The sequence below is a fragment of the Siphateles boraxobius genome, unplaced genomic scaffold, assembly GCF_051911475.1.
Source record: "Siphateles boraxobius isolate OS27281-9 unplaced genomic scaffold, OSU_SipBor_1 116, whole genome shotgun sequence".
Taxonomy (NCBI): domain Eukaryota; kingdom Metazoa; phylum Chordata; class Actinopteri; order Cypriniformes; family Leuciscidae; genus Siphateles; species Siphateles boraxobius.
Genome location: NW_027508718.1, coordinates 91,739 through 118,418, shown reverse-complemented (window position 1 = coordinate 118,418; position 26,680 = coordinate 91,739). Strand labels below are relative to the sequence as shown.

General features: G+C 47.1%; 24 non-coding genes across 24 annotated transcripts; all 24 read right to left on the bottom strand.

Moving 5' to 3' along the window:
* Positions 1 to 1,158: 1,158 nt before the first annotated feature.
* Positions 1,159 to 1,230, bottom strand: trnaq-uug (transfer RNA glutamine (anticodon UUG)). Its single transcript has one exon. It is a non-coding gene; the product is annotated as a tRNA-Gln (tRNA).
* Positions 1,231 to 1,702: 472 nt separating this feature from the next.
* Positions 1,703 to 1,774, bottom strand: trnaq-uug (transfer RNA glutamine (anticodon UUG)). Its single transcript has one exon. It is a non-coding gene; the product is annotated as a tRNA-Gln (tRNA).
* A 70-nt stretch (positions 1,775 to 1,844) lies between these two features.
* trnaf-gaa (transfer RNA phenylalanine (anticodon GAA)) lies at positions 1,845 to 1,917 on the bottom strand. The gene has a single exon. It is a non-coding gene; the product is annotated as a tRNA-Phe (tRNA).
* Positions 1,918 to 3,112: 1,195 nt separating this feature from the next.
* On the bottom strand, positions 3,113 to 3,184 carry trnaq-uug (transfer RNA glutamine (anticodon UUG)). The gene has a single exon. It is a non-coding gene; the product is annotated as a tRNA-Gln (tRNA).
* A 2,750-nt stretch (positions 3,185 to 5,934) lies between these two features.
* trnaq-uug (transfer RNA glutamine (anticodon UUG)) lies at positions 5,935 to 6,006 on the bottom strand. The gene has a single exon. It is a non-coding gene; the product is annotated as a tRNA-Gln (tRNA).
* A 472-nt stretch (positions 6,007 to 6,478) lies between these two features.
* Positions 6,479 to 6,550, bottom strand: trnaq-uug (transfer RNA glutamine (anticodon UUG)). Its single transcript has one exon. It is a non-coding gene; the product is annotated as a tRNA-Gln (tRNA).
* Positions 6,551 to 6,620: 70 nt separating this feature from the next.
* Positions 6,621 to 6,693, bottom strand: trnaf-gaa (transfer RNA phenylalanine (anticodon GAA)). Its single transcript has one exon. It is a non-coding gene; the product is annotated as a tRNA-Phe (tRNA).
* A 1,195-nt stretch (positions 6,694 to 7,888) lies between these two features.
* trnaq-uug (transfer RNA glutamine (anticodon UUG)) lies at positions 7,889 to 7,960 on the bottom strand. The gene has a single exon. It is a non-coding gene; the product is annotated as a tRNA-Gln (tRNA).
* A 2,750-nt stretch (positions 7,961 to 10,710) lies between these two features.
* Positions 10,711 to 10,782, bottom strand: trnaq-uug (transfer RNA glutamine (anticodon UUG)). The gene has a single exon. It is a non-coding gene; the product is annotated as a tRNA-Gln (tRNA).
* Positions 10,783 to 11,254: 472 nt separating this feature from the next.
* Positions 11,255 to 11,326, bottom strand: trnaq-uug (transfer RNA glutamine (anticodon UUG)). Its single transcript has one exon. It is a non-coding gene; the product is annotated as a tRNA-Gln (tRNA).
* Positions 11,327 to 11,396: 70 nt separating this feature from the next.
* trnaf-gaa (transfer RNA phenylalanine (anticodon GAA)) lies at positions 11,397 to 11,469 on the bottom strand. Its single transcript has one exon. It is a non-coding gene; the product is annotated as a tRNA-Phe (tRNA).
* A 1,195-nt stretch (positions 11,470 to 12,664) lies between these two features.
* Positions 12,665 to 12,736, bottom strand: trnaq-uug (transfer RNA glutamine (anticodon UUG)). Its single transcript has one exon. It is a non-coding gene; the product is annotated as a tRNA-Gln (tRNA).
* Positions 12,737 to 15,486: 2,750 nt separating this feature from the next.
* trnaq-uug (transfer RNA glutamine (anticodon UUG)) lies at positions 15,487 to 15,558 on the bottom strand. The gene has a single exon. It is a non-coding gene; the product is annotated as a tRNA-Gln (tRNA).
* A 472-nt stretch (positions 15,559 to 16,030) lies between these two features.
* On the bottom strand, positions 16,031 to 16,102 carry trnaq-uug (transfer RNA glutamine (anticodon UUG)). The gene has a single exon. It is a non-coding gene; the product is annotated as a tRNA-Gln (tRNA).
* Positions 16,103 to 16,172: 70 nt separating this feature from the next.
* On the bottom strand, positions 16,173 to 16,245 carry trnaf-gaa (transfer RNA phenylalanine (anticodon GAA)). The gene has a single exon. It is a non-coding gene; the product is annotated as a tRNA-Phe (tRNA).
* Positions 16,246 to 17,440: 1,195 nt separating this feature from the next.
* Positions 17,441 to 17,512, bottom strand: trnaq-uug (transfer RNA glutamine (anticodon UUG)). The gene has a single exon. It is a non-coding gene; the product is annotated as a tRNA-Gln (tRNA).
* Positions 17,513 to 20,262: 2,750 nt separating this feature from the next.
* trnaq-uug (transfer RNA glutamine (anticodon UUG)) lies at positions 20,263 to 20,334 on the bottom strand. Its single transcript has one exon. It is a non-coding gene; the product is annotated as a tRNA-Gln (tRNA).
* Positions 20,335 to 20,806: 472 nt separating this feature from the next.
* Positions 20,807 to 20,878, bottom strand: trnaq-uug (transfer RNA glutamine (anticodon UUG)). Its single transcript has one exon. It is a non-coding gene; the product is annotated as a tRNA-Gln (tRNA).
* Positions 20,879 to 20,948: 70 nt separating this feature from the next.
* Positions 20,949 to 21,021, bottom strand: trnaf-gaa (transfer RNA phenylalanine (anticodon GAA)). The gene has a single exon. It is a non-coding gene; the product is annotated as a tRNA-Phe (tRNA).
* Positions 21,022 to 22,216: 1,195 nt separating this feature from the next.
* On the bottom strand, positions 22,217 to 22,288 carry trnaq-uug (transfer RNA glutamine (anticodon UUG)). The gene has a single exon. It is a non-coding gene; the product is annotated as a tRNA-Gln (tRNA).
* Positions 22,289 to 25,144: 2,856 nt separating this feature from the next.
* trnaq-uug (transfer RNA glutamine (anticodon UUG)) lies at positions 25,145 to 25,216 on the bottom strand. The gene has a single exon. It is a non-coding gene; the product is annotated as a tRNA-Gln (tRNA).
* Positions 25,217 to 25,421: 205 nt separating this feature from the next.
* On the bottom strand, positions 25,422 to 25,493 carry trnaq-uug (transfer RNA glutamine (anticodon UUG)). Its single transcript has one exon. It is a non-coding gene; the product is annotated as a tRNA-Gln (tRNA).
* A 268-nt stretch (positions 25,494 to 25,761) lies between these two features.
* trnai-aau (transfer RNA isoleucine (anticodon AAU)) lies at positions 25,762 to 25,835 on the bottom strand. Its single transcript has one exon. It is a non-coding gene; the product is annotated as a tRNA-Ile (tRNA).
* An 88-nt stretch (positions 25,836 to 25,923) lies between these two features.
* Positions 25,924 to 25,995, bottom strand: trnap-agg (transfer RNA proline (anticodon AGG)). Its single transcript has one exon. It is a non-coding gene; the product is annotated as a tRNA-Pro (tRNA).
* Between the last annotated feature and the right edge of the window lie 685 nt (positions 25,996 to 26,680).

Here is a 26,680-nt window from a genome sequence, read left to right as displayed (position 1 = left end):
TACTACATCATTTGTTTTTTATGTAATTAATTATTATAATATTATAATAATTAATGATTATTATTATTATGAGCATAAGCATTATTGTTTTTTATACAACTGTGAATCACTTTGAATTGCCTTGTGTACAAATTGTAAATAGTGTGATGAACTTATTAATAAGAAAATAAATAACACTTCTTGGTACAATCTTGCTGGTATCATGCCATGCTTAAATCGTTTTGTTTTGTTTAGCTTTTGTGGCAGAGATTACTAAGAAAACCCAAATATAACATAAAGGCGTTTATGCCAATTCATAATAATATGATCATCAAACAGATCTAAAACTTAAAATGGTATATCAAATCGTTTTGGTATATCTTTTATAACATAGTTGAGAATCATTTGTTGAAACAAAAAAACACTTGTTTTTGCCTATTCATGTCTTTTTAAATATGTATAACATAGAATTTAAAAAGATAACATAAATATGTATACTGGTGTATAACATAGTATAGTATAACATATATGAATTAAACTTTTTTTTAAAGGTTTTAGTAAAATATCTTCTTGTGCTCAAAATAATGTAATGAATGACAAAAATGAGGATGGAGGAATCGAATGAAAGCTTTTTTATACATTGGAATACTTGATCACTCGAGCGTCACTTCATAGCGTCATCAGCAGCGCTCAAAGGATCTGCCCTCATGTTGTTGCAGTTTGTTTATTTAAGAAATTCATAATAAATAATAATAAAGCAAGATACCCTGTTGAAATATGTGTAATGTGTGGTTTATATAGACTGCAAAGGTAAAGTATACTTTAAAACAGATTGTGACCGATGTGAAGGGGGAGGAGAATGTATACGTGCGTCACGTTTAGTCAATAAAACACTTCCGCATAGGATACAACTGTGTATCCTCGCTCATGACTCCTCTGAAAGCCTCCTCACTCCTCGAGGTGCAATTAGAGAATTGAGATGTCCTTCAAGATGGCTGAGCTCGATCGGTTTCCGGGTCATAGGATGGAGGACAGAGGAACGAGGAGACGAGGAGGGATATTGAGAAGCACCCTATGTTTCCCCAATTCCGACTCGGTTTGAGAGTGCCAATTTCACCGCCACGTCAGCAGTTGCGCATCACCTCTGTTTTTTCCCTCCCTTCCGCGAAGAACCTAAAAAGGTTCTACCGAGATTTGAACTCGGATCGCTGGATTCAAAGCCCAGAGTGCTAACCATTACACCATGGAACCAACACACCCTCCCAGCTGTCTGTCTGAGAGGCAGATAGCGATGAGGCTAGGTGGAATCAGGTAGCCTAAAGGAGGCGGGCGTGGTTCCTCTGCCAAAACCCGAGATTGAACCAGAGACCTTTAGATCTTCAGTCTAACACTCTCCCAACTGAGATATTTCGACCAGGTACTTGGGCTGTTTAGCCTGGCAAATGAAGGTCTCACCAAGATTTGAATTCGGATCACTGGATTCAGAGCCCAGAGTGCTAACCCTTACACCATGGAACCTCGGCGTGTGTCAACTTTTCCCATGAGGTGCAGAGATTTAAGTCATTCAGTCCAGAACCGCGATAGCAAGGAGCAAAATAAGCCTTTGCTTTTTAAGCCCATGTTTCCCCAATTCCGACTCGGTTTGAGAGTGCCAATTTCACCGCCACGTCAGCAGTTGTGCATCACCTCTGTTTTTCCCCTCCCTTCCGCAAAGATCCTAAAAAGGTTCCACCGAGATTTGAACTCGGATCGCTGGATTCAAAGCCCAGAGTGCTAACCATTACACCATGGAACCAACACACCCTGCTAACTGGCTGTCTGAGAGGTGGAATCAGGTAGACTAAAATAGGGGGAGGTTGTTCCTCTGCCGATACCCGGGATTGAACCAGGGACCTTTAGATCTTCAGTCTAACGCTCTCCCAACTGAGCTATTTCGGCCAGGTACTTGTGCGGTTTAGCCAGCATGCATGTCCATGCTGCAAAGATTGCAAAGATGACGATAATAATAGCGGTCGCCGATTGTTCAAAAGTAAGCCACAGGAGCAGAGCCAGGAGAGAAACGCGATTGGTCAAAAGTAAGCCACAGGAGAGAAAGGCGATTGGTCAAAAGTAAGCCACAGGAGAGAAACACGATTGGTCAAAAGTAAGCCACAGGAGAGAACGTGATTGGTCAAAAGTAAGCCACAGCAGAGAAACACGATTGGCTCACGTGGGCTTACTTTGGCTCAATTGGTAGGAAGCAGTAGGCGCAAGCGAGAGGTAGTGGGATCGATGCCTGCATTCTCCAGTGCTGTCCATCCTTTTTACGCCCCCCTTCAAGGGGCACTACCTAGATGAGCTCTTGCGGCTCAGTGCTGCCGAAAAAGTTTTTTTGAAACGAGGTACTGCACAGATTCCTGGCAAAAGCAGTTCCCACCGAGATTTGAACTCGGATCGCTAGATTCAGAGCCCAGAGTGCTAACCATTACACCATGGAACCTTGGCGTGTGTCAACTTTTCCCATGAGCAGCAGAGATTTAAGTCATTGAGTCCAGAAGCACGATAGCAAGGATTTAAGTCATTGAGTCCAGAAGCACGATAGCAAGGAGCAAATGAAGCCTTTGCTTTTTAAGCCCATGTTTCCCCAATTCCGACTCGGTTTGAGAGTGCCAATTTCACCGCCACGTCAGCAGTTGCGCATCACCTCTGTTTTTTCCCTCCCTTCCGCAAAGAACCTAAAAAGGTTCCACCGAGATTTGAACTCGGATCGCTGGATTCAAAGCGCAATTTTTTCATTAAATCTACAATTAAAAGGTAGCCAGTGCAAAGTTGCCAGCACAGAGGAAATTCGGCCTGTTTTTTTGTGGTCATTGGAAATCACGCTACAGCACCTGCACACGTGCTAGGGATCGCGCCTCGTCTTTGTCTTTGAGAGCGATGGACACCTTCTCTCCATCATCGAGGGGAATTAGCTCAAATGGTAGAGCGCTTGCTTAGCATGCGAGAGGTAGCGGGATCGATGCCTTCATTCTCCAGTGCTTTCCATCCTTTTTACGCCCCCCTTCAAGGGGCACTACCTAGATGAGCTCTTGCGGCTCAGTGCTGCCGAAAAAGTTTTTTCGAACGAGGTACTGCACACATTCCTGGCAAAAGCAGGTCCCACCGAGATTTGAACTCGGATCGCTGGATTCAAAGCCCAGAGTGCTAACCATTACACCATGGAACCTTGGCGTGTGTCAACTTTTCCCATGAGCAGCAGAGATTTAAGTCATTGAGTCCTGAAGCACGATAGCAAGGAGCAAATGAAGCCTTTGCTTTTTAAGCCCATGTTTCCCCAATTCCGACTCGGTTTGAGAGTGTTAATTGTAGATTAAATCTACAATTAAAAGGTAGCCGGTGCAAAGTTTCCAGCACAGAGGAAATGCGGCCTCTTTTTTTGTGGTCATTGGAAATCACGCTGCAGGACCTGCACACGAATAATGAGAAGCTTACTTACAGGAGCCTGGTCTGCAACACTGGACCCAGTTGATGTTGCAGGAGCAGAGGCAGCACTTGGCTGGACAGAAGGCTGTGGAGGAGACTGCAGAGGAGGCTGAGCAGGGCGCAGAGGAGGAGACTGCAGAGGAGGCTGGGCAGGGCGCAGAGGAGGAGACTGCAGAGGAGGCTGGGCAGGGCGCAGAGGAGGAGACTGCAGAGGAGGCTGGGCAGGGTGCAGAGGAGGAGACTGCAGAGGAGGCTGGGCAGGGCGCTGCAGTCCTGTGGGTGGCTGTAGTGAGGATGGTCCTGGTGCAGAGGGACAGGGGTTGAAAGCCTTGCTGGAAAGGTGGGAGTTGCTCTTTCCAGTGGACAGGAAGCTCTGCAGGCGACTGGGACACCTGGCCAGGGGTCCACAATGCTGGAGGAGCAGGATAAGGGGCAGGAACAGGGGCAGTAGCACGAGCCGGGGCAGGAGCAGGGCCTCTCGAGCCTGCAGTGCCTGGAGAAAAAAGAAAAAACTTACCCACTTACAGGGTTTGGCTGGAGACAAAATCTTTTGTGTGTCTCTTTTTAGTGGCAGTAGGTGGAGGAGGAACAGACACAGTGGCAGTGGGCACAGCAGAAGTGAGGACAGATGCAGTGGGCACAGTGGTGGTGGGCACGTGGGCTAGAGCCTGCCTCTTCAGCACGTATGCTTTGAAAAGGGCCATATTGGTGTTAGGCCTGGCCTTTGCCTTCTTCAGGTAGGTGATGAGAGCCTGGGCCTCCTTGCTTGGGTCCTCATACACCTCCTTCATTGACCTACCCTTAAAATCCCCAAACTCCACCATCAGACATCCAGAGTCTCCTGTCCTCTGGGCCTCCTGCAGCATGGCCTGTTTTTTTTCTGATACACCTCTACAGCCTCGCCTACCTCCCTGATCTGCGAGGTGTATCTGAGGAACAGGTGTTTGTTGTCCGACAGCGGGTTGTCCCTCTCCTCCTCCCCCAAAATGCTGCTGACCAGATAGCAGGCATACCCCAGTGAGTTCTCCAGCAGCCACAGGACCCTCTGACCCTGGTGTTTCCCAAACTGGATCTTGCAGTGAGCCAGAACCAGGAACTGGTCTCCAGGATTCCCTCCATTCTGCCTCAAAAAGGCAGTGGCCTCAGCCAGGACCTCCTCCTTACACCTGGCCCTCCCTGCCAACACGATCTTCCTCCTATTGGCCTCCTCAGTTGGCCCCATAAGGAGTCGACCCTCAGAGGTTCTTTGTAAAACCGGGTATGCATACATAATCTGAAAGGACACAGGCATAAACAGAACGTTACATAGCTGTCATATTCCAACTGAAAGTATTTTACTACATCATTTGTTTTTTATGTAATTAATTATTCTAATATTATAATAATTAATGATTATTATTATTATGAGCATAAGCATTATTGTTTTTTATACAACTGTGAATCACTTTGAATTGCCTTGTGTACAAATTGTAAATAGTGTGATGAACTTATTAATAAGAAAATAAATAACACTTCTTGGTACAATCTTGCTGGTATCATGCCATGCTTAAATCGTTTTGTTTTGTTTAGCTTTTGTGGCAGAGATTACTAAGAAAACCCAAATATAACATAAAGGCGTTTATGCCAATTCATAATAATATGATCATCAAACAGATCTAAAACTTAAAATGGTATATCAAATCGTTTTGGTATATCTTTTATAACATAGTTGAGAATCATTTGTTGAAACAAAAAAACACTTGTTTTTGCCTATTCATGTCTTTTTAAATATGTATAACATAGAATTTAAAAAGATAACATAAATATGTATACTGGTGTATAACATAGTATAGTATAACATATATGAATTAAACTTTTTTTTAAAGGTTTTAGTAAAATATCTTCTTGTGCTCAAAATAATGTAATGAATGACAAAAATGAGGATGGAGGAATCGAATGAAAGCTTTTTTATACATTGGAATACTTGATCACTCGAGCGTCACTTCATAGCGTCATCAGCAGCGCTCAAAGGATCTGCCCTCATGTTGTTGCAGTTTGTTTATTTAAGAAATTCATAATAAATAATAATAAAGCAAGATACCCTGTTGAAATATGTGTAATGTGTGGTTTATATAGACTGCAAAGGTAAAGTATACTTTAAAACAGATTGTGACCGATGTGAAGGGGGAGGAGAATGTATACGTGCGTCACGTTTAGTCAATAAAACACTTCCGCATAGGATACAACTGTGTATCCTCGCTCATGACTCCTCTGAAAGCCTCCTCACTCCTCGAGGTGCAATTAGAGAATTGAGATGTCCTTCAAGATGGCTGAGCTCGATCGGTTTCCGGGTCATAGGATGGAGGACAGAGGAACGAGGAGACGAGGAGGGATATTGAGAAGCACCCTATGTTTCCCCAATTCCGACTCGGTTTGAGAGTGCCAATTTCACCGCCACGTCAGCAGTTGCGCATCACCTCTGTTTTTTCCCTCCCTTCCGCGAAGAACCTAAAAAGGTTCTACCGAGATTTGAACTCGGATCGCTGGATTCAAAGCCCAGAGTGCTAACCATTACACCATGGAACCAACACACCCTCCCAGCTGTCTGTCTGAGAGGCAGATAGCGATGAGGCTAGGTGGAATCAGGTAGCCTAAAGGAGGCGGGCGTGGTTCCTCTGCCAAAACCCGAGATTGAACCAGAGACCTTTAGATCTTCAGTCTAACACTCTCCCAACTGAGATATTTCGACCAGGTACTTGGGCTGTTTAGCCTGGCAAATGAAGGTCTCACCAAGATTTGAATTCGGATCACTGGATTCAGAGCCCAGAGTGCTAACCCTTACACCATGGAACCTCGGCGTGTGTCAACTTTTCCCATGAGGTGCAGAGATTTAAGTCATTCAGTCCAGAACCGCGATAGCAAGGAGCAAAATAAGCCTTTGCTTTTTAAGCCCATGTTTCCCCAATTCCGACTCGGTTTGAGAGTGCCAATTTCACCGCCACGTCAGCAGTTGTGCATCACCTCTGTTTTTCCCCTCCCTTCCGCAAAGATCCTAAAAAGGTTCCACCGAGATTTGAACTCGGATCGCTGGATTCAAAGCCCAGAGTGCTAACCATTACACCATGGAACCAACACACCCTGCTAACTGGCTGTCTGAGAGGTGGAATCAGGTAGACTAAAATAGGGGGAGGTTGTTCCTCTGCCGATACCCGGGATTGAACCAGGGACCTTTAGATCTTCAGTCTAACGCTCTCCCAACTGAGCTATTTCGGCCAGGTACTTGTGCGGTTTAGCCAGCATGCATGTCCATGCTGCAAAGATTGCAAAGATGACGATAATAATAGCGGTCGCCGATTGTTCAAAAGTAAGCCACAGGAGCAGAGCCAGGAGAGAAACGCGATTGGTCAAAAGTAAGCCACAGGAGAGAAAGGCGATTGGTCAAAAGTAAGCCACAGGAGAGAAACACGATTGGTCAAAAGTAAGCCACAGGAGAGAACGTGATTGGTCAAAAGTAAGCCACAGCAGAGAAACACGATTGGCTCACGTGGGCTTACTTTGGCTCAATTGGTAGGAAGCAGTAGGCGCAAGCGAGAGGTAGTGGGATCGATGCCTGCATTCTCCAGTGCTGTCCATCCTTTTTACGCCCCCCTTCAAGGGGCACTACCTAGATGAGCTCTTGCGGCTCAGTGCTGCCGAAAAAGTTTTTTTGAAACGAGGTACTGCACAGATTCCTGGCAAAAGCAGTTCCCACCGAGATTTGAACTCGGATCGCTAGATTCAGAGCCCAGAGTGCTAACCATTACACCATGGAACCTTGGCGTGTGTCAACTTTTCCCATGAGCAGCAGAGATTTAAGTCATTGAGTCCAGAAGCACGATAGCAAGGATTTAAGTCATTGAGTCCAGAAGCACGATAGCAAGGAGCAAATGAAGCCTTTGCTTTTTAAGCCCATGTTTCCCCAATTCCGACTCGGTTTGAGAGTGCCAATTTCACCGCCACGTCAGCAGTTGCGCATCACCTCTGTTTTTTCCCTCCCTTCCGCAAAGAACCTAAAAAGGTTCCACCGAGATTTGAACTCGGATCGCTGGATTCAAAGCGCAATTTTTTCATTAAATCTACAATTAAAAGGTAGCCAGTGCAAAGTTGCCAGCACAGAGGAAATTCGGCCTGTTTTTTTGTGGTCATTGGAAATCACGCTACAGCACCTGCACACGTGCTAGGGATCGCGCCTCGTCTTTGTCTTTGAGAGCGATGGACACCTTCTCTCCATCATCGAGGGGAATTAGCTCAAATGGTAGAGCGCTTGCTTAGCATGCGAGAGGTAGCGGGATCGATGCCTTCATTCTCCAGTGCTTTCCATCCTTTTTACGCCCCCCTTCAAGGGGCACTACCTAGATGAGCTCTTGCGGCTCAGTGCTGCCGAAAAAGTTTTTTCGAACGAGGTACTGCACACATTCCTGGCAAAAGCAGGTCCCACCGAGATTTGAACTCGGATCGCTGGATTCAAAGCCCAGAGTGCTAACCATTACACCATGGAACCTTGGCGTGTGTCAACTTTTCCCATGAGCAGCAGAGATTTAAGTCATTGAGTCCTGAAGCACGATAGCAAGGAGCAAATGAAGCCTTTGCTTTTTAAGCCCATGTTTCCCCAATTCCGACTCGGTTTGAGAGTGTTAATTGTAGATTAAATCTACAATTAAAAGGTAGCCGGTGCAAAGTTTCCAGCACAGAGGAAATGCGGCCTCTTTTTTTGTGGTCATTGGAAATCACGCTGCAGGACCTGCACACGAATAATGAGAAGCTTACTTACAGGAGCCTGGTCTGCAACACTGGACCCAGTTGATGTTGCAGGAGCAGAGGCAGCACTTGGCTGGACAGAAGGCTGTGGAGGAGACTGCAGAGGAGGCTGAGCAGGGCGCAGAGGAGGAGACTGCAGAGGAGGCTGGGCAGGGCGCAGAGGAGGAGACTGCAGAGGAGGCTGGGCAGGGCGCAGAGGAGGAGACTGCAGAGGAGGCTGGGCAGGGTGCAGAGGAGGAGACTGCAGAGGAGGCTGGGCAGGGCGCTGCAGTCCTGTGGGTGGCTGTAGTGAGGATGGTCCTGGTGCAGAGGGACAGGGGTTGAAAGCCTTGCTGGAAAGGTGGGAGTTGCTCTTTCCAGTGGACAGGAAGCTCTGCAGGCGACTGGGACACCTGGCCAGGGGTCCACAATGCTGGAGGAGCAGGATAAGGGGCAGGAACAGGGGCAGTAGCACGAGCCGGGGCAGGAGCAGGGCCTCTCGAGCCTGCAGTGCCTGGAGAAAAAAGAAAAAACTTACCCACTTACAGGGTTTGGCTGGAGACAAAATCTTTTGTGTGTCTCTTTTTAGTGGCAGTAGGTGGAGGAGGAACAGACACAGTGGCAGTGGGCACAGCAGAAGTGAGGACAGATGCAGTGGGCACAGTGGTGGTGGGCACGTGGGCTAGAGCCTGCCTCTTCAGCACGTATGCTTTGAAAAGGGCCATATTGGTGTTAGGCCTGGCCTTTGCCTTCTTCAGGTAGGTGATGAGAGCCTGGGCCTCCTTGCTTGGGTCCTCATACACCTCCTTCATTGACCTACCCTTAAAATCCCCAAACTCCACCATCAGACATCCAGAGTCTCCTGTCCTCTGGGCCTCCTGCAGCATGGCCTGTTTTTTTTCTGATACACCTCTACAGCCTCGCCTACCTCCCTGATCTGCGAGGTGTATCTGAGGAACAGGTGTTTGTTGTCCGACAGCGGGTTGTCCCTCTCCTCCTCCCCCAAAATGCTGCTGACCAGATAGCAGGCATACCCCAGTGAGTTCTCCAGCAGCCACAGGAACCTCTGACCCTGGTGTTTCCCAAACTGGATCTTGCAGTGAGCCAGAACCAGGAACTGGTCTCCAGGATTCCCTCCATTCTGCCTCAAAAAGGCAGTGGCCTCAGCCAGGACCTCCTCCTTACACCTGGCCCTCCCTGCCAACACGATCTTCCTCCTATTGGCCTCCTCAGTTGGCCCCATAAGGAGTCGACCCTCAGAGGTTCTTTGTAAAACCGGGTATGCATACATAATCTGAAAGGACACAGGCATAAACAGAACGTTACATAGCTGTCATATTCCAACTGAAAGTATTTTACTACATCATTTGTTTTTTATGTAATTAATTATTATAATATTATAATAATTAATGATTATTATTATTATGAGCATAAGCATTATTGTTTTTTATACAACTGTGAATCACTTTGAATTGCCTTGTGTACAAATTGTAAATAGTGTGATGAACTTATTAATAAGAAAATAAATAACACTTCTTGGTACAATCTTGCTGGTATCATGCCATGCTTAAATCGTTTTGTTTTGTTTAGCTTTTGTGGCAGAGATTACTAAGAAAACCCAAATATAACATAAAGGCGTTTATGCCAATTCATAATAATATGATCATCAAACAGATCTAAAACTTAAAATGGTATATCAAATCGTTTTGGTATATCTTTTATAACATAGTTGAGAATCATTTGTTGAAACAAAAAAACACTTGTTTTTGCCTATTCATGTCTTTTTAAATATGTATAACATAGAATTTAAAAAGATAACATAAATATGTATACTGGTGTATAACATAGTATAGTATAACATATATGAATTAAACTTTTTTTTAAAGGTTTTAGTAAAATATCTTCTTGTGCTCAAAATAATGTAATGAATGACAAAAATGAGGATGGAGGAATCGAATGAAAGCTTTTTTATACATTGGAATACTTGATCACTCGAGCGTCACTTCATAGCGTCATCAGCAGCGCTCAAAGGATCTGCCCTCATGTTGTTGCAGTTTGTTTATTTAAGAAATTCATAATAAATAATAATAAAGCAAGATACCCTGTTGAAATATGTGTAATGTGTGGTTTATATAGACTGCAAAGGTAAAGTATACTTTAAAACAGATTGTGACCGATGTGAAGGGGGAGGAGAATGTATACGTGCGTCACGTTTAGTCAATAAAACACTTCCGCATAGGATACAACTGTGTATCCTCGCTCATGACTCCTCTGAAAGCCTCCTCACTCCTCGAGGTGCAATTAGAGAATTGAGATGTCCTTCAAGATGGCTGAGCTCGATCGGTTTCCGGGTCATAGGATGGAGGACAGAGGAACGAGGAGACGAGGAGGGATATTGAGAAGCACCCTATGTTTCCCCAATTCCGACTCGGTTTGAGAGTGCCAATTTCACCGCCACGTCAGCAGTTGCGCATCACCTCTGTTTTTTCCCTCCCTTCCGCGAAGAACCTAAAAAGGTTCTACCGAGATTTGAACTCGGATCGCTGGATTCAAAGCCCAGAGTGCTAACCATTACACCATGGAACCAACACACCCTCCCAGCTGTCTGTCTGAGAGGCAGATAGCGATGAGGCTAGGTGGAATCAGGTAGCCTAAAGGAGGCGGGCGTGGTTCCTCTGCCAAAACCCGAGATTGAACCAGAGACCTTTAGATCTTCAGTCTAACACTCTCCCAACTGAGATATTTCGACCAGGTACTTGGGCTGTTTAGCCTGGCAAATGAAGGTCTCACCAAGATTTGAATTCGGATCACTGGATTCAGAGCCCAGAGTGCTAACCCTTACACCATGGAACCTCGGCGTGTGTCAACTTTTCCCATGAGGTGCAGAGATTTAAGTCATTCAGTCCAGAACCGCGATAGCAAGGAGCAAAATAAGCCTTTGCTTTTTAAGCCCATGTTTCCCCAATTCCGACTCGGTTTGAGAGTGCCAATTTCACCGCCACGTCAGCAGTTGTGCATCACCTCTGTTTTTCCCCTCCCTTCCGCAAAGATCCTAAAAAGGTTCCACCGAGATTTGAACTCGGATCGCTGGATTCAAAGCCCAGAGTGCTAACCATTACACCATGGAACCAACACACCCTGCTAACTGGCTGTCTGAGAGGTGGAATCAGGTAGACTAAAATAGGGGGAGGTTGTTCCTCTGCCGATACCCGGGATTGAACCAGGGACCTTTAGATCTTCAGTCTAACGCTCTCCCAACTGAGCTATTTCGGCCAGGTACTTGTGCGGTTTAGCCAGCATGCATGTCCATGCTGCAAAGATTGCAAAGATGACGATAATAATAGCGGTCGCCGATTGTTCAAAAGTAAGCCACAGGAGCAGAGCCAGGAGAGAAACGCGATTGGTCAAAAGTAAGCCACAGGAGAGAAAGGCGATTGGTCAAAAGTAAGCCACAGGAGAGAAACACGATTGGTCAAAAGTAAGCCACAGGAGAGAACGTGATTGGTCAAAAGTAAGCCACAGCAGAGAAACACGATTGGCTCACGTGGGCTTACTTTGGCTCAATTGGTAGGAAGCAGTAGGCGCAAGCGAGAGGTAGTGGGATCGATGCCTGCATTCTCCAGTGCTGTCCATCCTTTTTACGCCCCCCTTCAAGGGGCACTACCTAGATGAGCTCTTGCGGCTCAGTGCTGCCGAAAAAGTTTTTTTGAAACGAGGTACTGCACAGATTCCTGGCAAAAGCAGTTCCCACCGAGATTTGAACTCGGATCGCTAGATTCAGAGCCCAGAGTGCTAACCATTACACCATGGAACCTTGGCGTGTGTCAACTTTTCCCATGAGCAGCAGAGATTTAAGTCATTGAGTCCAGAAGCACGATAGCAAGGATTTAAGTCATTGAGTCCAGAAGCACGATAGCAAGGAGCAAATGAAGCCTTTGCTTTTTAAGCCCATGTTTCCCCAATTCCGACTCGGTTTGAGAGTGCCAATTTCACCGCCACGTCAGCAGTTGCGCATCACCTCTGTTTTTTCCCTCCCTTCCGCAAAGAACCTAAAAAGGTTCCACCGAGATTTGAACTCGGATCGCTGGATTCAAAGCGCAATTTTTTCATTAAATCTACAATTAAAAGGTAGCCAGTGCAAAGTTGCCAGCACAGAGGAAATTCGGCCTGTTTTTTTGTGGTCATTGGAAATCACGCTACAGCACCTGCACACGTGCTAGGGATCGCGCCTCGTCTTTGTCTTTGAGAGCGATGGACACCTTCTCTCCATCATCGAGGGGAATTAGCTCAAATGGTAGAGCGCTTGCTTAGCATGCGAGAGGTAGCGGGATCGATGCCTTCATTCTCCAGTGCTTTCCATCCTTTTTACGCCCCCCTTCAAGGGGCACTACCTAGATGAGCTCTTGCGGCTCAGTGCTGCCGAAAAAGTTTTTTCGAACGAGGTACTGCACACATTCCTGGCAAAAGCAGGTCCCACCGAGATTTGAACTCGGATCGCTGGATTCAAAGCCCAGAGTGCTAACCATTACACCATGGAACCTTGGCGTGTGTCAACTTTTCCCATGAGCAGCAGAGATTTAAGTCATTGAGTCCTGAAGCACGATAGCAAGGAGCAAATGAAGCCTTTGCTTTTTAAGCCCATGTTTCCCCAATTCCGACTCGGTTTGAGAGTGTTAATTGTAGATTAAATCTACAATTAAAAGGTAGCCGGTGCAAAGTTTCCAGCACAGAGGAAATGCGGCCTCTTTTTTTGTGGTCATTGGAAATCACGCTGCAGGACCTGCACACGAATAATGAGAAGCTTACTTACAGGAGCCTGGTCTGCAACACTGGACCCAGTTGATGTTGCAGGAGCAGAGGCAGCACTTGGCTGGACAGAAGGCTGTGGAGGAGACTGCAGAGGAGGCTGAGCAGGGCGCAGAGGAGGAGACTGCAGAGGAGGCTGGGCAGGGCGCAGAGGAGGAGACTGCAGAGGAGGCTGGGCAGGGCGCAGAGGAGGAGACTGCAGAGGAGGCTGGGCAGGGTGCAGAGGAGGAGACTGCAGAGGAGGCTGGGCAGGGCGCTGCAGTCCTGTGGGTGGCTGTAGTGAGGATGGTCCTGGTGCAGAGGGACAGGGGTTGAAAGCCTTGCTGGAAAGGTGGGAGTTGCTCTTTCCAGTGGACAGGAAGCTCTGCAGGCGACTGGGACACCTGGCCAGGGGTCCACAATGCTGGAGGAGCAGGATAAGGGGCAGGAACAGGGGCAGTAGCACGAGCCGGGGCAGGAGCAGGGCCTCTCGAGCCTGCAGTGCCTGGAGAAAAAAGAAAAAACTTACCCACTTACAGGGTTTGGCTGGAGACAAAATCTTTTGTGTGTCTCTTTTTAGTGGCAGTAGGTGGAGGAGGAACAGACACAGTGGCAGTGGGCACAGCAGAAGTGAGGACAGATGCAGTGGGCACAGTGGTGGTGGGCACGTGGGCTAGAGCCTGCCTCTTCAGCACGTATGCTTTGAAAAGGGCCATATTGGTGTTAGGCCTGGCCTTTGCCTTCTTCAGGTAGGTGATGAGAGCCTGGGCCTCCTTGCTTGGGTCCTCATACACCTCCTTCATTGACCTACCCTTAAAATCCCCAAACTCCACCATCAGACATCCAGAGTCTCCTGTCCTCTGGGCCTCCTGCAGCATGGCCTGTTTTTTTTCTGATACACCTCTACAGCCTCGCCTACCTCCCTGATCTGCGAGGTGTATCTGAGGAACAGGTGTTTGTTGTCCGACAGCGGGTTGTCCCTCTCCTCCTCCCCCAAAATGCTGCTGACCAGATAGCAGGCATACCCCAGTGAGTTCTCCAGCAGCCACAGGACCCTCTGACCCTGGTGTTTCCCAAACTGGATCTTGCAGTGAGCCAGAACCAGGAACTGGTCTCCAGGATTCCCTCCATTCTGCCTCAAAAAGGCAGTGGCCTCAGCCAGGACCTCCTCCTTACACCTGGCCCTCCCTGCCAACACGATCTTCCTCCTATTGGCCTCCTCAGTTGGCCCCATAAGGAGTCGACCCTCAGAGGTTCTTTGTAAAACCGGGTATGCATACATAATCTGAAAGGACACAGGCATAAACAGAACGTTACATAGCTGTCATATTCCAACTGAAAGTATTTTACTACATCATTTGTTTTTTATGTAATTAATTATTCTAATATTATAATAATTAATGATTATTATTATTATGAGCATAAGCATTATTGTTTTTTATACAACTGTGAATCACTTTGAATTGCCTTGTGTACAAATTGTAAATAGTGTGATGAACTTATTAATAAGAAAATAAATAACACTTCTTGGTACAATCTTGCTGGTATCATGCCATGCTTAAATCGTTTTGTTTTGTTTAGCTTTTGTGGCAGAGATTACTAAGAAAACCCAAATATAACATAAAGGCGTTTATGCCAATTCATAATAATATGATCATCAAACAGATCTAAAACTTAAAATGGTATATCAAATCGTTTTGGTATATCTTTTATAACATAGTTGAGAATCATTTGTTGAAACAAAAAAACACTTGTTTTTGCCTATTCATGTCTTTTTAAATATGTATAACATAGAATTTAAAAAGATAACATAAATATGTATACTGGTGTATAACATAGTATAGTATAACATATATGAATTAAACTTTTTTTTAAAGGTTTTAGTAAAATATCTTCTTGTGCTCAAAATAATGTAATGAATGACAAAAATGAGGATGGAGGAATCGAATGAAAGCTTTTTTATACATTGGAATACTTGATCACTCGAGCGTCACTTCATAGCGTCATCAGCAGCGCTCAAAGGATCTGCCCTCATGTTGTTGCAGTTTGTTTATTTAAGAAATTCATAATAAATAATAATAAAGCAAGATACCCTGTTGAAATATGTGTAATGTGTGGTTTATATAGACTGCAAAGGTAAAGTATACTTTAAAACAGATTGTGACCGATGTGAAGGGGGAGGAGAATGTATACGTGCGTCACGTTTAGTCAATAAAACACTTCCGCATAGGATACAACTGTGTATCCTCGCTCATGACTCCTCTGAAAGCCTCCTCACTCCTCGAGGTGCAATTAGAGAATTGAGATGTCCTTCAAGATGGCTGAGCTCGATCGGTTTCCGGGTCATAGGATGGAGGACAGAGGAACGAGGAGACGAGGAGGGATATTGAGAAGCACCCTATGTTTCCCCAATTCCGACTCGGTTTGAGAGTGCCAATTTCACCGCCACGTCAGCAGTTGCGCATCACCTCTGTTTTTTCCCTCCCTTCCGCGAAGAACCTAAAAAGGTTCTACCGAGATTTGAACTCGGATCGCTGGATTCAAAGCCCAGAGTGCTAACCATTACACCATGGAACCAACACACCCTCCCAGCTGTCTGTCTGAGAGGCAGATAGCGATGAGGCTAGGTGGAATCAGGTAGCCTAAAGGAGGCGGGCGTGGTTCCTCTGCCAAAACCCGAGATTGAACCAGAGACCTTTAGATCTTCAGTCTAACACTCTCCCAACTGAGATATTTCGACCAGGTACTTGGGCTGTTTAGCCTGGCAAATGAAGGTCTCACCAAGATTTGAATTCGGATCACTGGATTCAGAGCCCAGAGTGCTAACCCTTACACCATGGAACCTCGGCGTGTGTCAACTTTTCCCATGAGGTGCAGAGATTTAAGTCATTCAGTCCAGAACCGCGATAGCAAGGAGCAAAATAAGCCTTTGCTTTTTAAGCCCATGTTTCCCCAATTCCGACTCGGTTTGAGAGTGCCAATTTCACCGCCACGTCAGCAGTTGTGCATCACCTCTGTTTTTCCCCTCCCTTCCGCAAAGATCCTAAAAAGGTTCCACCGAGATTTGAACTCGGATCGCTGGATTCAAAGCCCAGAGTGCTAACCATTACACCATGGAACCAACACACCCTGCTAACTGGCTGTCTGAGAGGTGGAATCAGGTAGACTAAAATAGGGGGAGGTTGTTCCTCTGCCGATACCCGGGATTGAACCAGGGACCTTTAGATCTTCAGTCTAACGCTCTCCCAACTGAGCTATTTCGGCCAGGTACTTGTGCGGTTTAGCCAGCATGCATGTCCATGCTGCAAAGATTGCAAAGATGACGATAATAATAGCGGTCGCCGATTGTTCAAAAGTAAGCCACAGGAGCAGAGCCAGGAGAGAAACGCGATTGGTCAAAAGTAAGCCACAGGAGAGAAAGGCGATTGGTCAAAAGTAAGCCACAGGAGAGAAACACGATTGGTCAAAAGTAAGCCACAGGAGAGAACGTGATTGGTCAAAAGTAAGCCACAGCAGAGAAACACGATTGGCTCACGTGGGCTTACTTTGGCTCAATTGGTAGGAAGCAGTAGGCGCAAGCGAGAGGTAGTGGGATCGATGCCTGCATTCTCCAGTGCTGTCCATCCTTTTTACGCCCCCCTTCAAGGGGCACTACCTAGATGAGCTCTTGCGGCTCAGTGCTGCCGAAAAAGTTTTTTTGAAACGAGGTACTGCACAGATTCCTGGCAAAAGCAGTTCCCACCGAGATTTGAACTCGGATCGCTAGATTCAGAGCCCAGAGTGCTAACCATTACACCATGGAACCTTGGCGTGTGTCAACTTTTCCCATGAGCAGCAGAGATTTAAGTCATTGAGTCCAGAAGCACGATAGCAAGGATTTAAGTCATTGAGTCCAGAAGCACGATAGCAAGGAGCAAATGAAGCCTTTGCTTTTTAAGCCCATGTTTCCCCAATTCCGACTCGGTTTGAGAGTGCCAATTTCACCGCCACGTCAGCAGTTGCGCATCACCTCTGTTTTTTCCCTCCCTTCCGCAAAGAACCTAAAAAGGTTCCACCGAGATTTGAACTCGGATCGCTGGATTCAAAGCGCAATTTTTTCATTAAATCTACAATTAAAAGGTAGCCAGTGCAAAGTTGCCAGCACAGAGGAAATTCGGCCTGTTTTTTTGTGGTCATTGGAAATCACGCTACAGCACCTGCACACGTGCTAGGGATCGCGCCTCGTCTTTGTCTTTGAGAGCGATGGACACCTTCTCTCCATCATCGAGGGGAATTAGCTCAAATGGTAGAGCGCTTGCTTAGCATGCGAGAGGTAGCGGGATCGATGCCTTCATTCTCCAGTGCTTTCCATCCTTTTTACGCCCCCCTTCAAGGGGCACTACCTAGATGAGCTCTTGCGGCTCAGTGCTGCCGAAAAAGTTTTTTCGAACGAGGTACTGCACACATTCCTGGCAAAAGCAGGTCCCACCGAGATTTGAACTCGGATCGCTGGATTCAAAGCCCAGAGTGCTAACCATTACACCATGGAACCTTGGCGTGTGTCAACTTTTCCCATGAGCAGCAGAGATTTAAGTCATTGAGTCCTGAAGCACGATAGCAAGGAGCAAATGAAGCCTTTGCTTTTTAAGCCCATGTTTCCCCAATTCCGACTCGGTTTGAGAGTGTTAATTGTAGATTAAATCTACAATTAAAAGGTAGCCGGTGCAAAGTTTCCAGCACAGAGGAAATGCGGCCTCTTTTTTTGTGGTCATTGGAAATCACGCTGCAGGACCTGCACACGAATAATGAGAAGCTTACTTACAGGAGCCTGGTCTGCAACACTGGACCCAGTTGATGTTGCAGGAGCAGAGGCAGCACTTGGCTGGACAGAAGGCTGTGGAGGAGACTGCAGAGGAGGCTGAGCAGGGCGCAGAGGAGGAGACTGCAGAGGAGGCTGGGCAGGGCGCAGAGGAGGAGACTGCAGAGGAGGCTGGGCAGGGCGCAGAGGAGGAGACTGCAGAGGAGGCTGGGCAGGGTGCAGAGGAGGAGACTGCAGAGGAGGCTGGGCAGGGCGCTGCAGTCCTGTGGGTGGCTGTAGTGAGGATGGTCCTGGTGCAGAGGGACAGGGGTTGAAAGCCTTGCTGGAAAGGTGGGAGTTGCTCTTTCCAGTGGACAGGAAGCTCTGCAGGCGACTGGGACACCTGGCCAGGGGTCCACAATGCTGGAGGAGCAGGATAAGGGGCAGGAACAGGGGCAGTAGCACGAGCCGGGGCAGGAGCAGGGCCTCTCGAGCCTGCAGTGCCTGGAGAAAAAAGAAAAAACTTACCCACTTACAGGGTTTGGCTGGAGACAAAATCTTTTGTGTGTCTCTTTTTAGTGGCAGTAGGTGGAGGAGGAACAGACACAGTGGCAGTGGGCACAGCAGAAGTGAGGACAGATGCAGTGGGCACAGTGGTGGTGGGCACGTGGGCTAGAGCCTGCCTCTTCAGCACGTATGCTTTGAAAAGGGCCATATTGGTGTTAGGCCTGGCCTTTGCCTTCTTCAGGTAGGTGATGAGAGCCTGGGCCTCCTTGCTTGGGTCCTCATACACCTCCTTCATTGACCTACCCTTAAAATCCCCAAACTCCACCATCAGACATCCAGAGTCTCCTGTCCTCTGGGCCTCCTGCAGCATGGCCTGTTTTTTTTCTGATACACCTCTACAGCCTCGCCTACCTCCCTGATCTGCGAGGTGTATCTGAGGAACAGGTGTTTGTTGTCCGACAGCGGGTTGTCCCTCTCCTCCTCCCCCAAAATGCTGCTGACCAGATAGCAGGCATACCCCAGTGAGTTCTCCAGCAGCCACAGGAACCTCTGACCCTGGTGTTTCCCAAACTGGATCTTGCAGTGAGCCAGAACCAGGAACTGGTCTCCAGGATTCCCTCCATTCTGCCTCAAAAAGGCAGTGGCCTCAGCCAGGACCTCCTCCTTACACCTGGCCCTCCCTGCCAACACGATCTTCCTCCTATTGGCCTCCTCAGTTGGCCCCATAAGGAGTCGACCCTCAGAGGTTCTTTGTAAAACCGGGTATGCATACATAATCTGAAAGGACACAGGCATAAACAGAACGTTACATAGCTGTCATATTCCAACTGAAAGTATTTTACTACATCATTTGTTTTTTATGTAATTAATTATTATAATATTATAATAATTAATGATTATTATTATTATGAGCATAAGCATTATTGTTTTTTATACAACTGTGAATCACTTTGAATTGCCTTGTGTACAAATTGTAAATAGTGTGATGAACTTATTAATAAGAAAATAAATAACACTTCTTGGTACAATCTTGCTGGTATCATGCCATGCTTAAATCGTTTTGTTTTGTTTAGCTTTTGTGGCAGAGATTACTAAGAAAACCCAAATATAACATAAAGGCGTTTATGCCAATTCATAATAATATGATCATCAAACAGATCTAAAACTTAAAATGGTATATCAAATCGTTTTGGTATATCTTTTATAACATAGTTGAGAATCATTTGTTGAAACAAAAAAACACTTGTTTTTGCCTATTCATGTCTTTTTAAATATGTATAACATAGAATTTAAAAAGATAACATAAATATGTATACTGGTGTATAACATAGTATAGTATAACATATATGAATTAAACTTTTTTTTAAAGGTTTTAGTAAAATATCTTCTTGTGCTCAAAATAATGTAATGAATGACAAAAATGAGGATGGAGGAATCGAATGAAAGCTTTTTTATACATTGGAATACTTGATCACTCGAGCGTCACTTCATAGCGTCATCAGCAGCGCTCAAAGGATCTGCCCTCATGTTGTTGCAGTTTGTTTATTTAAGAAATTCATAATAAATAATAATAAAGCAAGATACCCTGTTGAAATATGTGTAATGTGTGGTTTATATAGACTGCAAAGGTAAAGTATACTTTAAAACAGATTGTGACCGATGTGAAGGGGGAGGAGAATGTATACGTGCGTCACGTTTAGTCAATAAAACACTTCCGCATAGGATACAACTGTGTATCCTCGCTCATGACTCCTCTGAAAGCCTCCTCACTCCTCGAGGTGCAATTAGAGAATTGAGATGTCCTTCAAGATGGCTGAGCTCGATCGGTTTCCGGGTCATAGGATGGAGGACAGAGGAACGAGGAGACGAGGAGGGATATTGAGAAGCACCCTATGTTTCCCCAATTCCGACTCGGTTTGAGAGTGCCAATTTCACCGCCACGTCAGCAGTTGCGCATCACCTCTGTTTTTTCCCTCCCTTCCGCGAAGAACCTAAAAAGGTTCTACCGAGATTTGAACTCGGATCGCTGGATTCAAAGCCCAGAGTGCTAACCATTACACCATGGAACCAACACACCCTCCCAGCTGTCTGTCTGAGAGGCAGATAGCGATGAGGCTAGGTGGAATCAGGTAGCCTAAAGGAGGCGGGCGTGGTTCCTCTGCCAAAACCCGAGATTGAACCAGAGACCTTTAGATCTTCAGTCTAACACTCTCCCAACTGAGATATTTCGACCAGGTACTTGGGCTGTTTAGCCTGGCAAATGAAGGTCTCACCAAGATTTGAATTCGGATCACTGGATTCAGAGCCCAGAGTGCTAACCCTTACACCATGGAACCTCGGCGTGTGTCAACTTTTCCCATGAGGTGCAGAGATTTAAGTCATTCAGTCCAGAACCGCGATAGCAAGGAGCAAAATAAGCCTTTGCTTTTTAAGCCCATGTTTCCCCAATTCCGACTCGGTTTGAGAGTGCCAATTTCACCGCCACGTCAGCAGTTGTGCATCACCTCTGTTTTTCCCCTCCCTTCCGCAAAGATCCTAAAAAGGTTCCACCGAGATTTGAACTCGGATCGCTGGATTCAAAGCCCAGAGTGCTAACCATTACACCATGGAACCAACACACCCTGCTAACTGGCTGTCTGAGAGGTGGAATCAGGTAGACTAAAATAGGGGGAGGTTGTTCCTCTGCCGATACCCGGGATTGAACCAGGGACCTTTAGATCTTCAGTCTAACGCTCTCCCAACTGAGCTATTTCGGCCAGGTACTTGTGCGGTTTAGCCAGCATGCATGTCCATGCTGCAAAGATTGCAAAGATGACGATAATAATAGCGGTCGCCGATTGTTCAAAAGTAAGCCACAGGAGCAGAGCCAGGAGAGAAACGCGATTGGTCAAAAGTAAGCCACAGGAGAGAAAGGCGATTGGTCAAAAGTAAGCCACAGGAGAGAAACACGATTGGTCAAAAGTAAGCCACAGGAGAGAACGTGATTGGTCAAAAGTAAGCCACAGCAGAGAAACACGATTGGCTCACGTGGGCTTACTTTGGCTCAATTGGTAGGAAGCAGTAGGCGCAAGCGAGAGGTAGTGGGATCGATGCCTGCATTCTCCAGTGCTGTCCATCCTTTTTACGCCCCCCTTCAAGGGGCACTACCTAGATGAGCTCTTGCGGCTCAGTGCTGCCGAAAAAGTTTTTTTGAAACGAGGTACTGCACAGATTCCTGGCAAAAGCAGTTCCCACCGAGATTTGAACTCGGATCGCTAGATTCAGAGCCCAGAGTGCTAACCATTACACCATGGAACCTTGGCGTGTGTCAACTTTTCCCATGAGCAGCAGAGATTTAAGTCATTGAGTCCAGAAGCACGATAGCAAGGATTTAAGTCATTGAGTCCAGAAGCACGATAGCAAGGAGCAAATGAAGCCTTTGCTTTTTAAGCCCATGTTTCCCCAATTCCGACTCGGTTTGAGAGTGCCAATTTCACCGCCACGTCAGCAGTTGCGCATCACCTCTGTTTTTTCCCTCCCTTCCGCAAAGAACCTAAAAAGGTTCCACCGAGATTTGAACTCGGATCGCTGGATTCAAAGCGCAATTTTTTCATTAAATCTACAATTAAAAGGTAGCCAGTGCAAAGTTGCCAGCACAGAGGAAATTCGGCCTGTTTTTTTGTGGTCATTGGAAATCACGCTACAGCACCTGCACACGTGCTAGGGATCGCGCCTCGTCTTTGTCTTTGAGAGCGATGGACACCTTCTCTCCATCATCGAGGGGAATTAGCTCAAATGGTAGAGCGCTTGCTTAGCATGCGAGAGGTAGCGGGATCGATGCCTTCATTCTCCAGTGCTGTCCATCCTTTTTACGCCCCCCTTCAAGGGGCACTACCTAGATGAGCTCTTGCGGCTCAGTGCTGCCGAAAAAGTTTTTTCGAACGAGGTACTGCACACATTCCTGGCAAAAGCAGGTCCCACCGAGATTTGAACTCGGATCGCTGGATTCAAAGCCCAGAGTGCTAACCATTACACCATGGAACCTTGGCGTGTGTCAACTTTTCCCATGAGCAGCAGAGATTTAAGTCATTGAGTCCTGAAGCACGATAGCAAGGAGCAAATGAAGCCTTTGCTTTTTAAGCCCATGTTTCCCCAATTCCGACTCGGTTTGAGAGTGTTAATTGTAGATTAAATCTACAATTAAAAGGTAGCCGGTGCAAAGTTTCCAGCACAGAGGAAATGCGGCCTCTTTTTTTGTGGTCATTGGAAATCACGCTGCAGGACCTGCACACGAATAATGAGAAGCTTACTTACAGGAGCCTGGTCTGCAACACTGGACCCAGTTGATGTTGCAGGAGCAGAGGCAGCACTTGGCTGGACAGAAGGCTGTGGAGGAGACTGCAGAGGAGGCTGAGCAGGGCGCAGAGGAGGAGACTGCAGAGGAGGCTGGGCAGGGCGCAGAGGAGGAGACTGCAGAGGAGGCTGGGCAGGGCGCAGAGGAGGAGACTGCAGAGGAGGCTGGGCAGGGTGCAGAGGAGGAGACTGCAGAGGAGGCTGGGCAGGGCGCTGCAGTCCTGTGGGTGGCTGTAGTGAGGATGGTCCTGGTGCAGAGGGACAGGGGTTGAAAGCCTTGCTGGAAAGATGGGAGTTGCTCTTTCCAGTGGACAGGAAGCTCTGCAGGAGACTGGGACACCTGGCCAGGGGTCCACAATGCTGGAGGAGCAGGATAAGGGGCAGGAGCAGGGGCAGTAGCACGAGCCGGGGCAGGAGCAGGGCCTCTCGAGCCTGCAGTGGCTGGAGAAAAAAGAAAAAACTTACCCACTTACAGGGTTTGGCTGGAGACAAAATCTTTTGTGTGTCTCTTTTTAGTGGCAGTAGGTGGAGGAGGAACAGACATAGTGGCAGTGGGCACAGCAGAAGTGAGGACAGATGCAGTAGGCACAGTGGTGGTGGGCACGTGGGCTAGAGCCTGCCTCTTCAGCACGTATGCTTTGAAAAGGGCCATATTGGTGTTAGGCCTGGCCTTTCCCTTCTTCAGGTAGGTGATGAGAGCCTGGGCCTCCTTGCTTGGGTCCTCATACACCTCCTTCATTGACCTACCCTTAAAATCCCCAAACTCCACCATCAGACATCCAGAGTCTCCTGTCCTCTGGGCCTCCTGCAGCATGGCCTGTTTTTTTCTGATACACCTCTACAGCCTCGCCTACCTCCCTGATCTGCGAGGTGTATCTGAGGAACAGGTGTTTGTTGTCCGACAGCGGGTTGTCCCTCTCCTCCTCCCCCAAAATGCTGCTGACCAGATAGCAGGCATACCCCAGTGAGTTCTTCAGCAGCCACAGGAACCTCTGACCCTGGTGTTTCCCAAACTGGATCTTGCAGTGAGCCAGAACCAGGAACTGGTCTCCAGGATTCCCTCCATTCTGCCTCAAAAAGGCAGTGGCCTCAGCCAGGACCTCCTCCTTACACCTGGCCCTCCCTGCCAACACGATCTTCCTCCTATTGGCCTCCTCAGTTGGCCCCATAAGGAGTCGACCCTCAGAGGTTCTTCGTAAAACCGGGTATGCATACATAATCTGAAAGGACACAGGCATAAACAGAACGTTACATAGCTGTCATATTCCAACTGAAAGTATTTTACTACATCATTTGTTTTTTATGTAATTAATTATTATAATATTATAATAATTAATGAATATTATTATTATTATTATTATGAGCATAAGCATTATTGTTTTTTATACAACTGTGAATCACTTTGAATTGCCTTGTGTACAAATTGTAAATAGTGTGATGAACTTATTAATAAGAAAATAAATAACACTTCTTGGTACAATCTTGCTGGTATCATGCCATGCTTAAATCGTTTTGTTTTGTTTAGCTTTTGTGGCAGAGATTACTAAGAAACACCAAATATAACATAAAGGCGTTTATGCCAATTCATAATAATATGATCATCAAACAGATCTAAAACTTAAAATGGTATATCAAATCGTTTTGGTATATCTTTTATAACATAGTCGAGAATCATTTGTTGAAACAAAAAAACACTTCATGTTCATGTCCATCCTTTTTACGCCCCCCCTTCAAGGGGCACTACCTAGATGAGCTCTTGCAGCTCAGTGCTGCCGAAAAAGTTTTTTCGAACGAGGTACTGCACAGATTCCTGGCAAAAGCAGTTCCCACCGAGATTTGAACTCGGATCGCTAGATTCAGAGCCCAGAGTGCTAACCATTACAACATGGAACCTTGGCGTGTGTCAACTTTTCCCATGAGCAGCAGAGATTTAAGTCATTGAGTCCAGAAGCACGATAGCAAGGATTTAAGTCATTGAGTCCAGAAGCACGATAGCAAGGAGCAAATGAAGCCTTTGCTTTTTAAGCCCATGTTTCCCCAATTCCGACTCGGTTTGAGAGTGCCAATTTCACCGCCACGTCAGCAGTTGCGCATCACCTCTGTTTTTTCCCTCCCTTCCGCAAATAACCTAAAAAGGTTCCACCGAGATTTGAACTCGGATCGCTGGATTCAAAGCGCAATTTTTTCATTAAATCTACAATTAAAAGGTAGCCAGTGCAAAGTTGCCAGCACAGAGGAAATTCGGCCTGTTTTTTTGTGGTCATTGGAAATCACGCTACAGCACCTGCACACGTGCTAGGGATCGCGCCTCGTCTTTGTCTTTGAGAGCGATGGACACCTTCTCTCCATCATCGAGGGGAATTAGCTCAAATGGTAGAGCGCTTGCTTAGCATGCGAGAGGTAGCGGGATCGATGCCTGCATTCTCCAGTGCTGTCCATCCTTTTTACGCCACCCTTCAAGGGGCACTACCTAGATGAGCTCTTGCGGCTCAGTGCTGCCGAAAAAGTTTTTTCGAACGAGGTACTGCACACATTCCTGGCAAAAGCAGCTCCCACCGAGATTTGAACTCGGATCACTGGATTCAAAGCCCAGAGTGCTAACCATTACACCATGGAACCTTGGCGTGTGTCAACTTTTCCCATGAGCAGCAGAGATTTAAGTCATTGAGTCCTGAAGCACGATAGCAAGGAGCAAATGAAGCCTTTGCTTTTTAAGCCCATGTTTCCCCAATTCCGACTCGGTTTGAGAGTGTCAATTTCACTGCCATGTCACCAGTTGCGCATCACCTCTGTTTTTTCCCTCCCTTCCGCAAAGAACCTAAAAAGGTTCCACCGAGATTTGAACTCGGATTGCTGGATTCAAAGCCCAGAGTGCTAACCATTACACCATGGAACCAACACACTCTGCTAGATGGCTGTTTGAGAGGCAGATAGCGATGAGGCTAGGTGGAATCAGGTAGACTAAAAGAGGCAGACATGGTTCCTCTGCCGAAACCCGGGATTGAACCAGGGATTGAACCAGGGACCTTTAGATCTTCACTCTAACGCTCTCCCAACTGAGCTATTTCGGCCAGGTACTTGTATGGTTTAGCCAGCAGGGATCTCTGGGAGACCGCCCGTCATTTTCGAGAAGAGCAGAGCGAAGGTCCCAGAGAGAAAATGAGTGGCCCGTACGGGGACCGAACCCGCGACCTTGGCGTTATTAGCACCACGCTCTAACCAACTGAGCTAACCGGCCTCTCTCTGGCTCATTTTATCCCCAATTTCTCAGAAATATCCTGGTTGCCCTAATCAGGCTGAAGAGATTAAAAGCAAAGCCTAATAATGGGCTCGTCCGGGATTTGAACCCGGGACCTCTCGCACCCTAAGCGAGAATCATACCCCTAGACCAACGAGCCGAAACGTACATCCTGGTTACTGCTGCTAGGCCGGAAACATTTCAGCTTCCATGGCTTAAAGCGCAATTTTTTGATTAAATCTACAATTAAAAGGTAGCCGGTGCAAAGTTTCCAGCACAGAGGAAATGCGGCCTCTTTTTTTGTGGTCATTGGAAATCACGCTGCAGGACCTGCACACGAATAATGAGAAGCTTACTTACAGGAGCCTGGTCTGCAACACTGGACCCAGTTGATGTTGCAGGAGCAGAGGCAGCACTTGGCTGGACAGAAGGCTGTGGAGGAGACTGCAGAGGAGGCTGAGCAGGGCGCAGAGGAGGAGACTGCAGAGGAGGCTGGGCAGAGCGCAGAGCAGGAGACTGCAGAGGAGGCTGGGCAGGGTGCAGAGGAGGAGACTGCAGAGGAGGCTGGGCAGGGCGCAGAGGAGGAGACTGCAGAGGAGGCTGGGCAGGGCGCTGCAGTCCTGTGGGTGGCTGTAGTGAGGATGGTCCTGGTGCAGAGGGACAGGGGTTGAAGGCCTTGCTGGAAAGATGGGAGTTGCTCTTTCCAGTGGACAGGAAGCTCTGCAGGTGACTGGTACACCTGGCCAGGGGTCCACAATGCTGGAGGAGCAGGATAAGGGGCAGGAGCAGGGGCAGTAGCACGAGCCGGGGCAGGAGCAGGGCCTCTCGAGCCTGCAGTGGCTGGA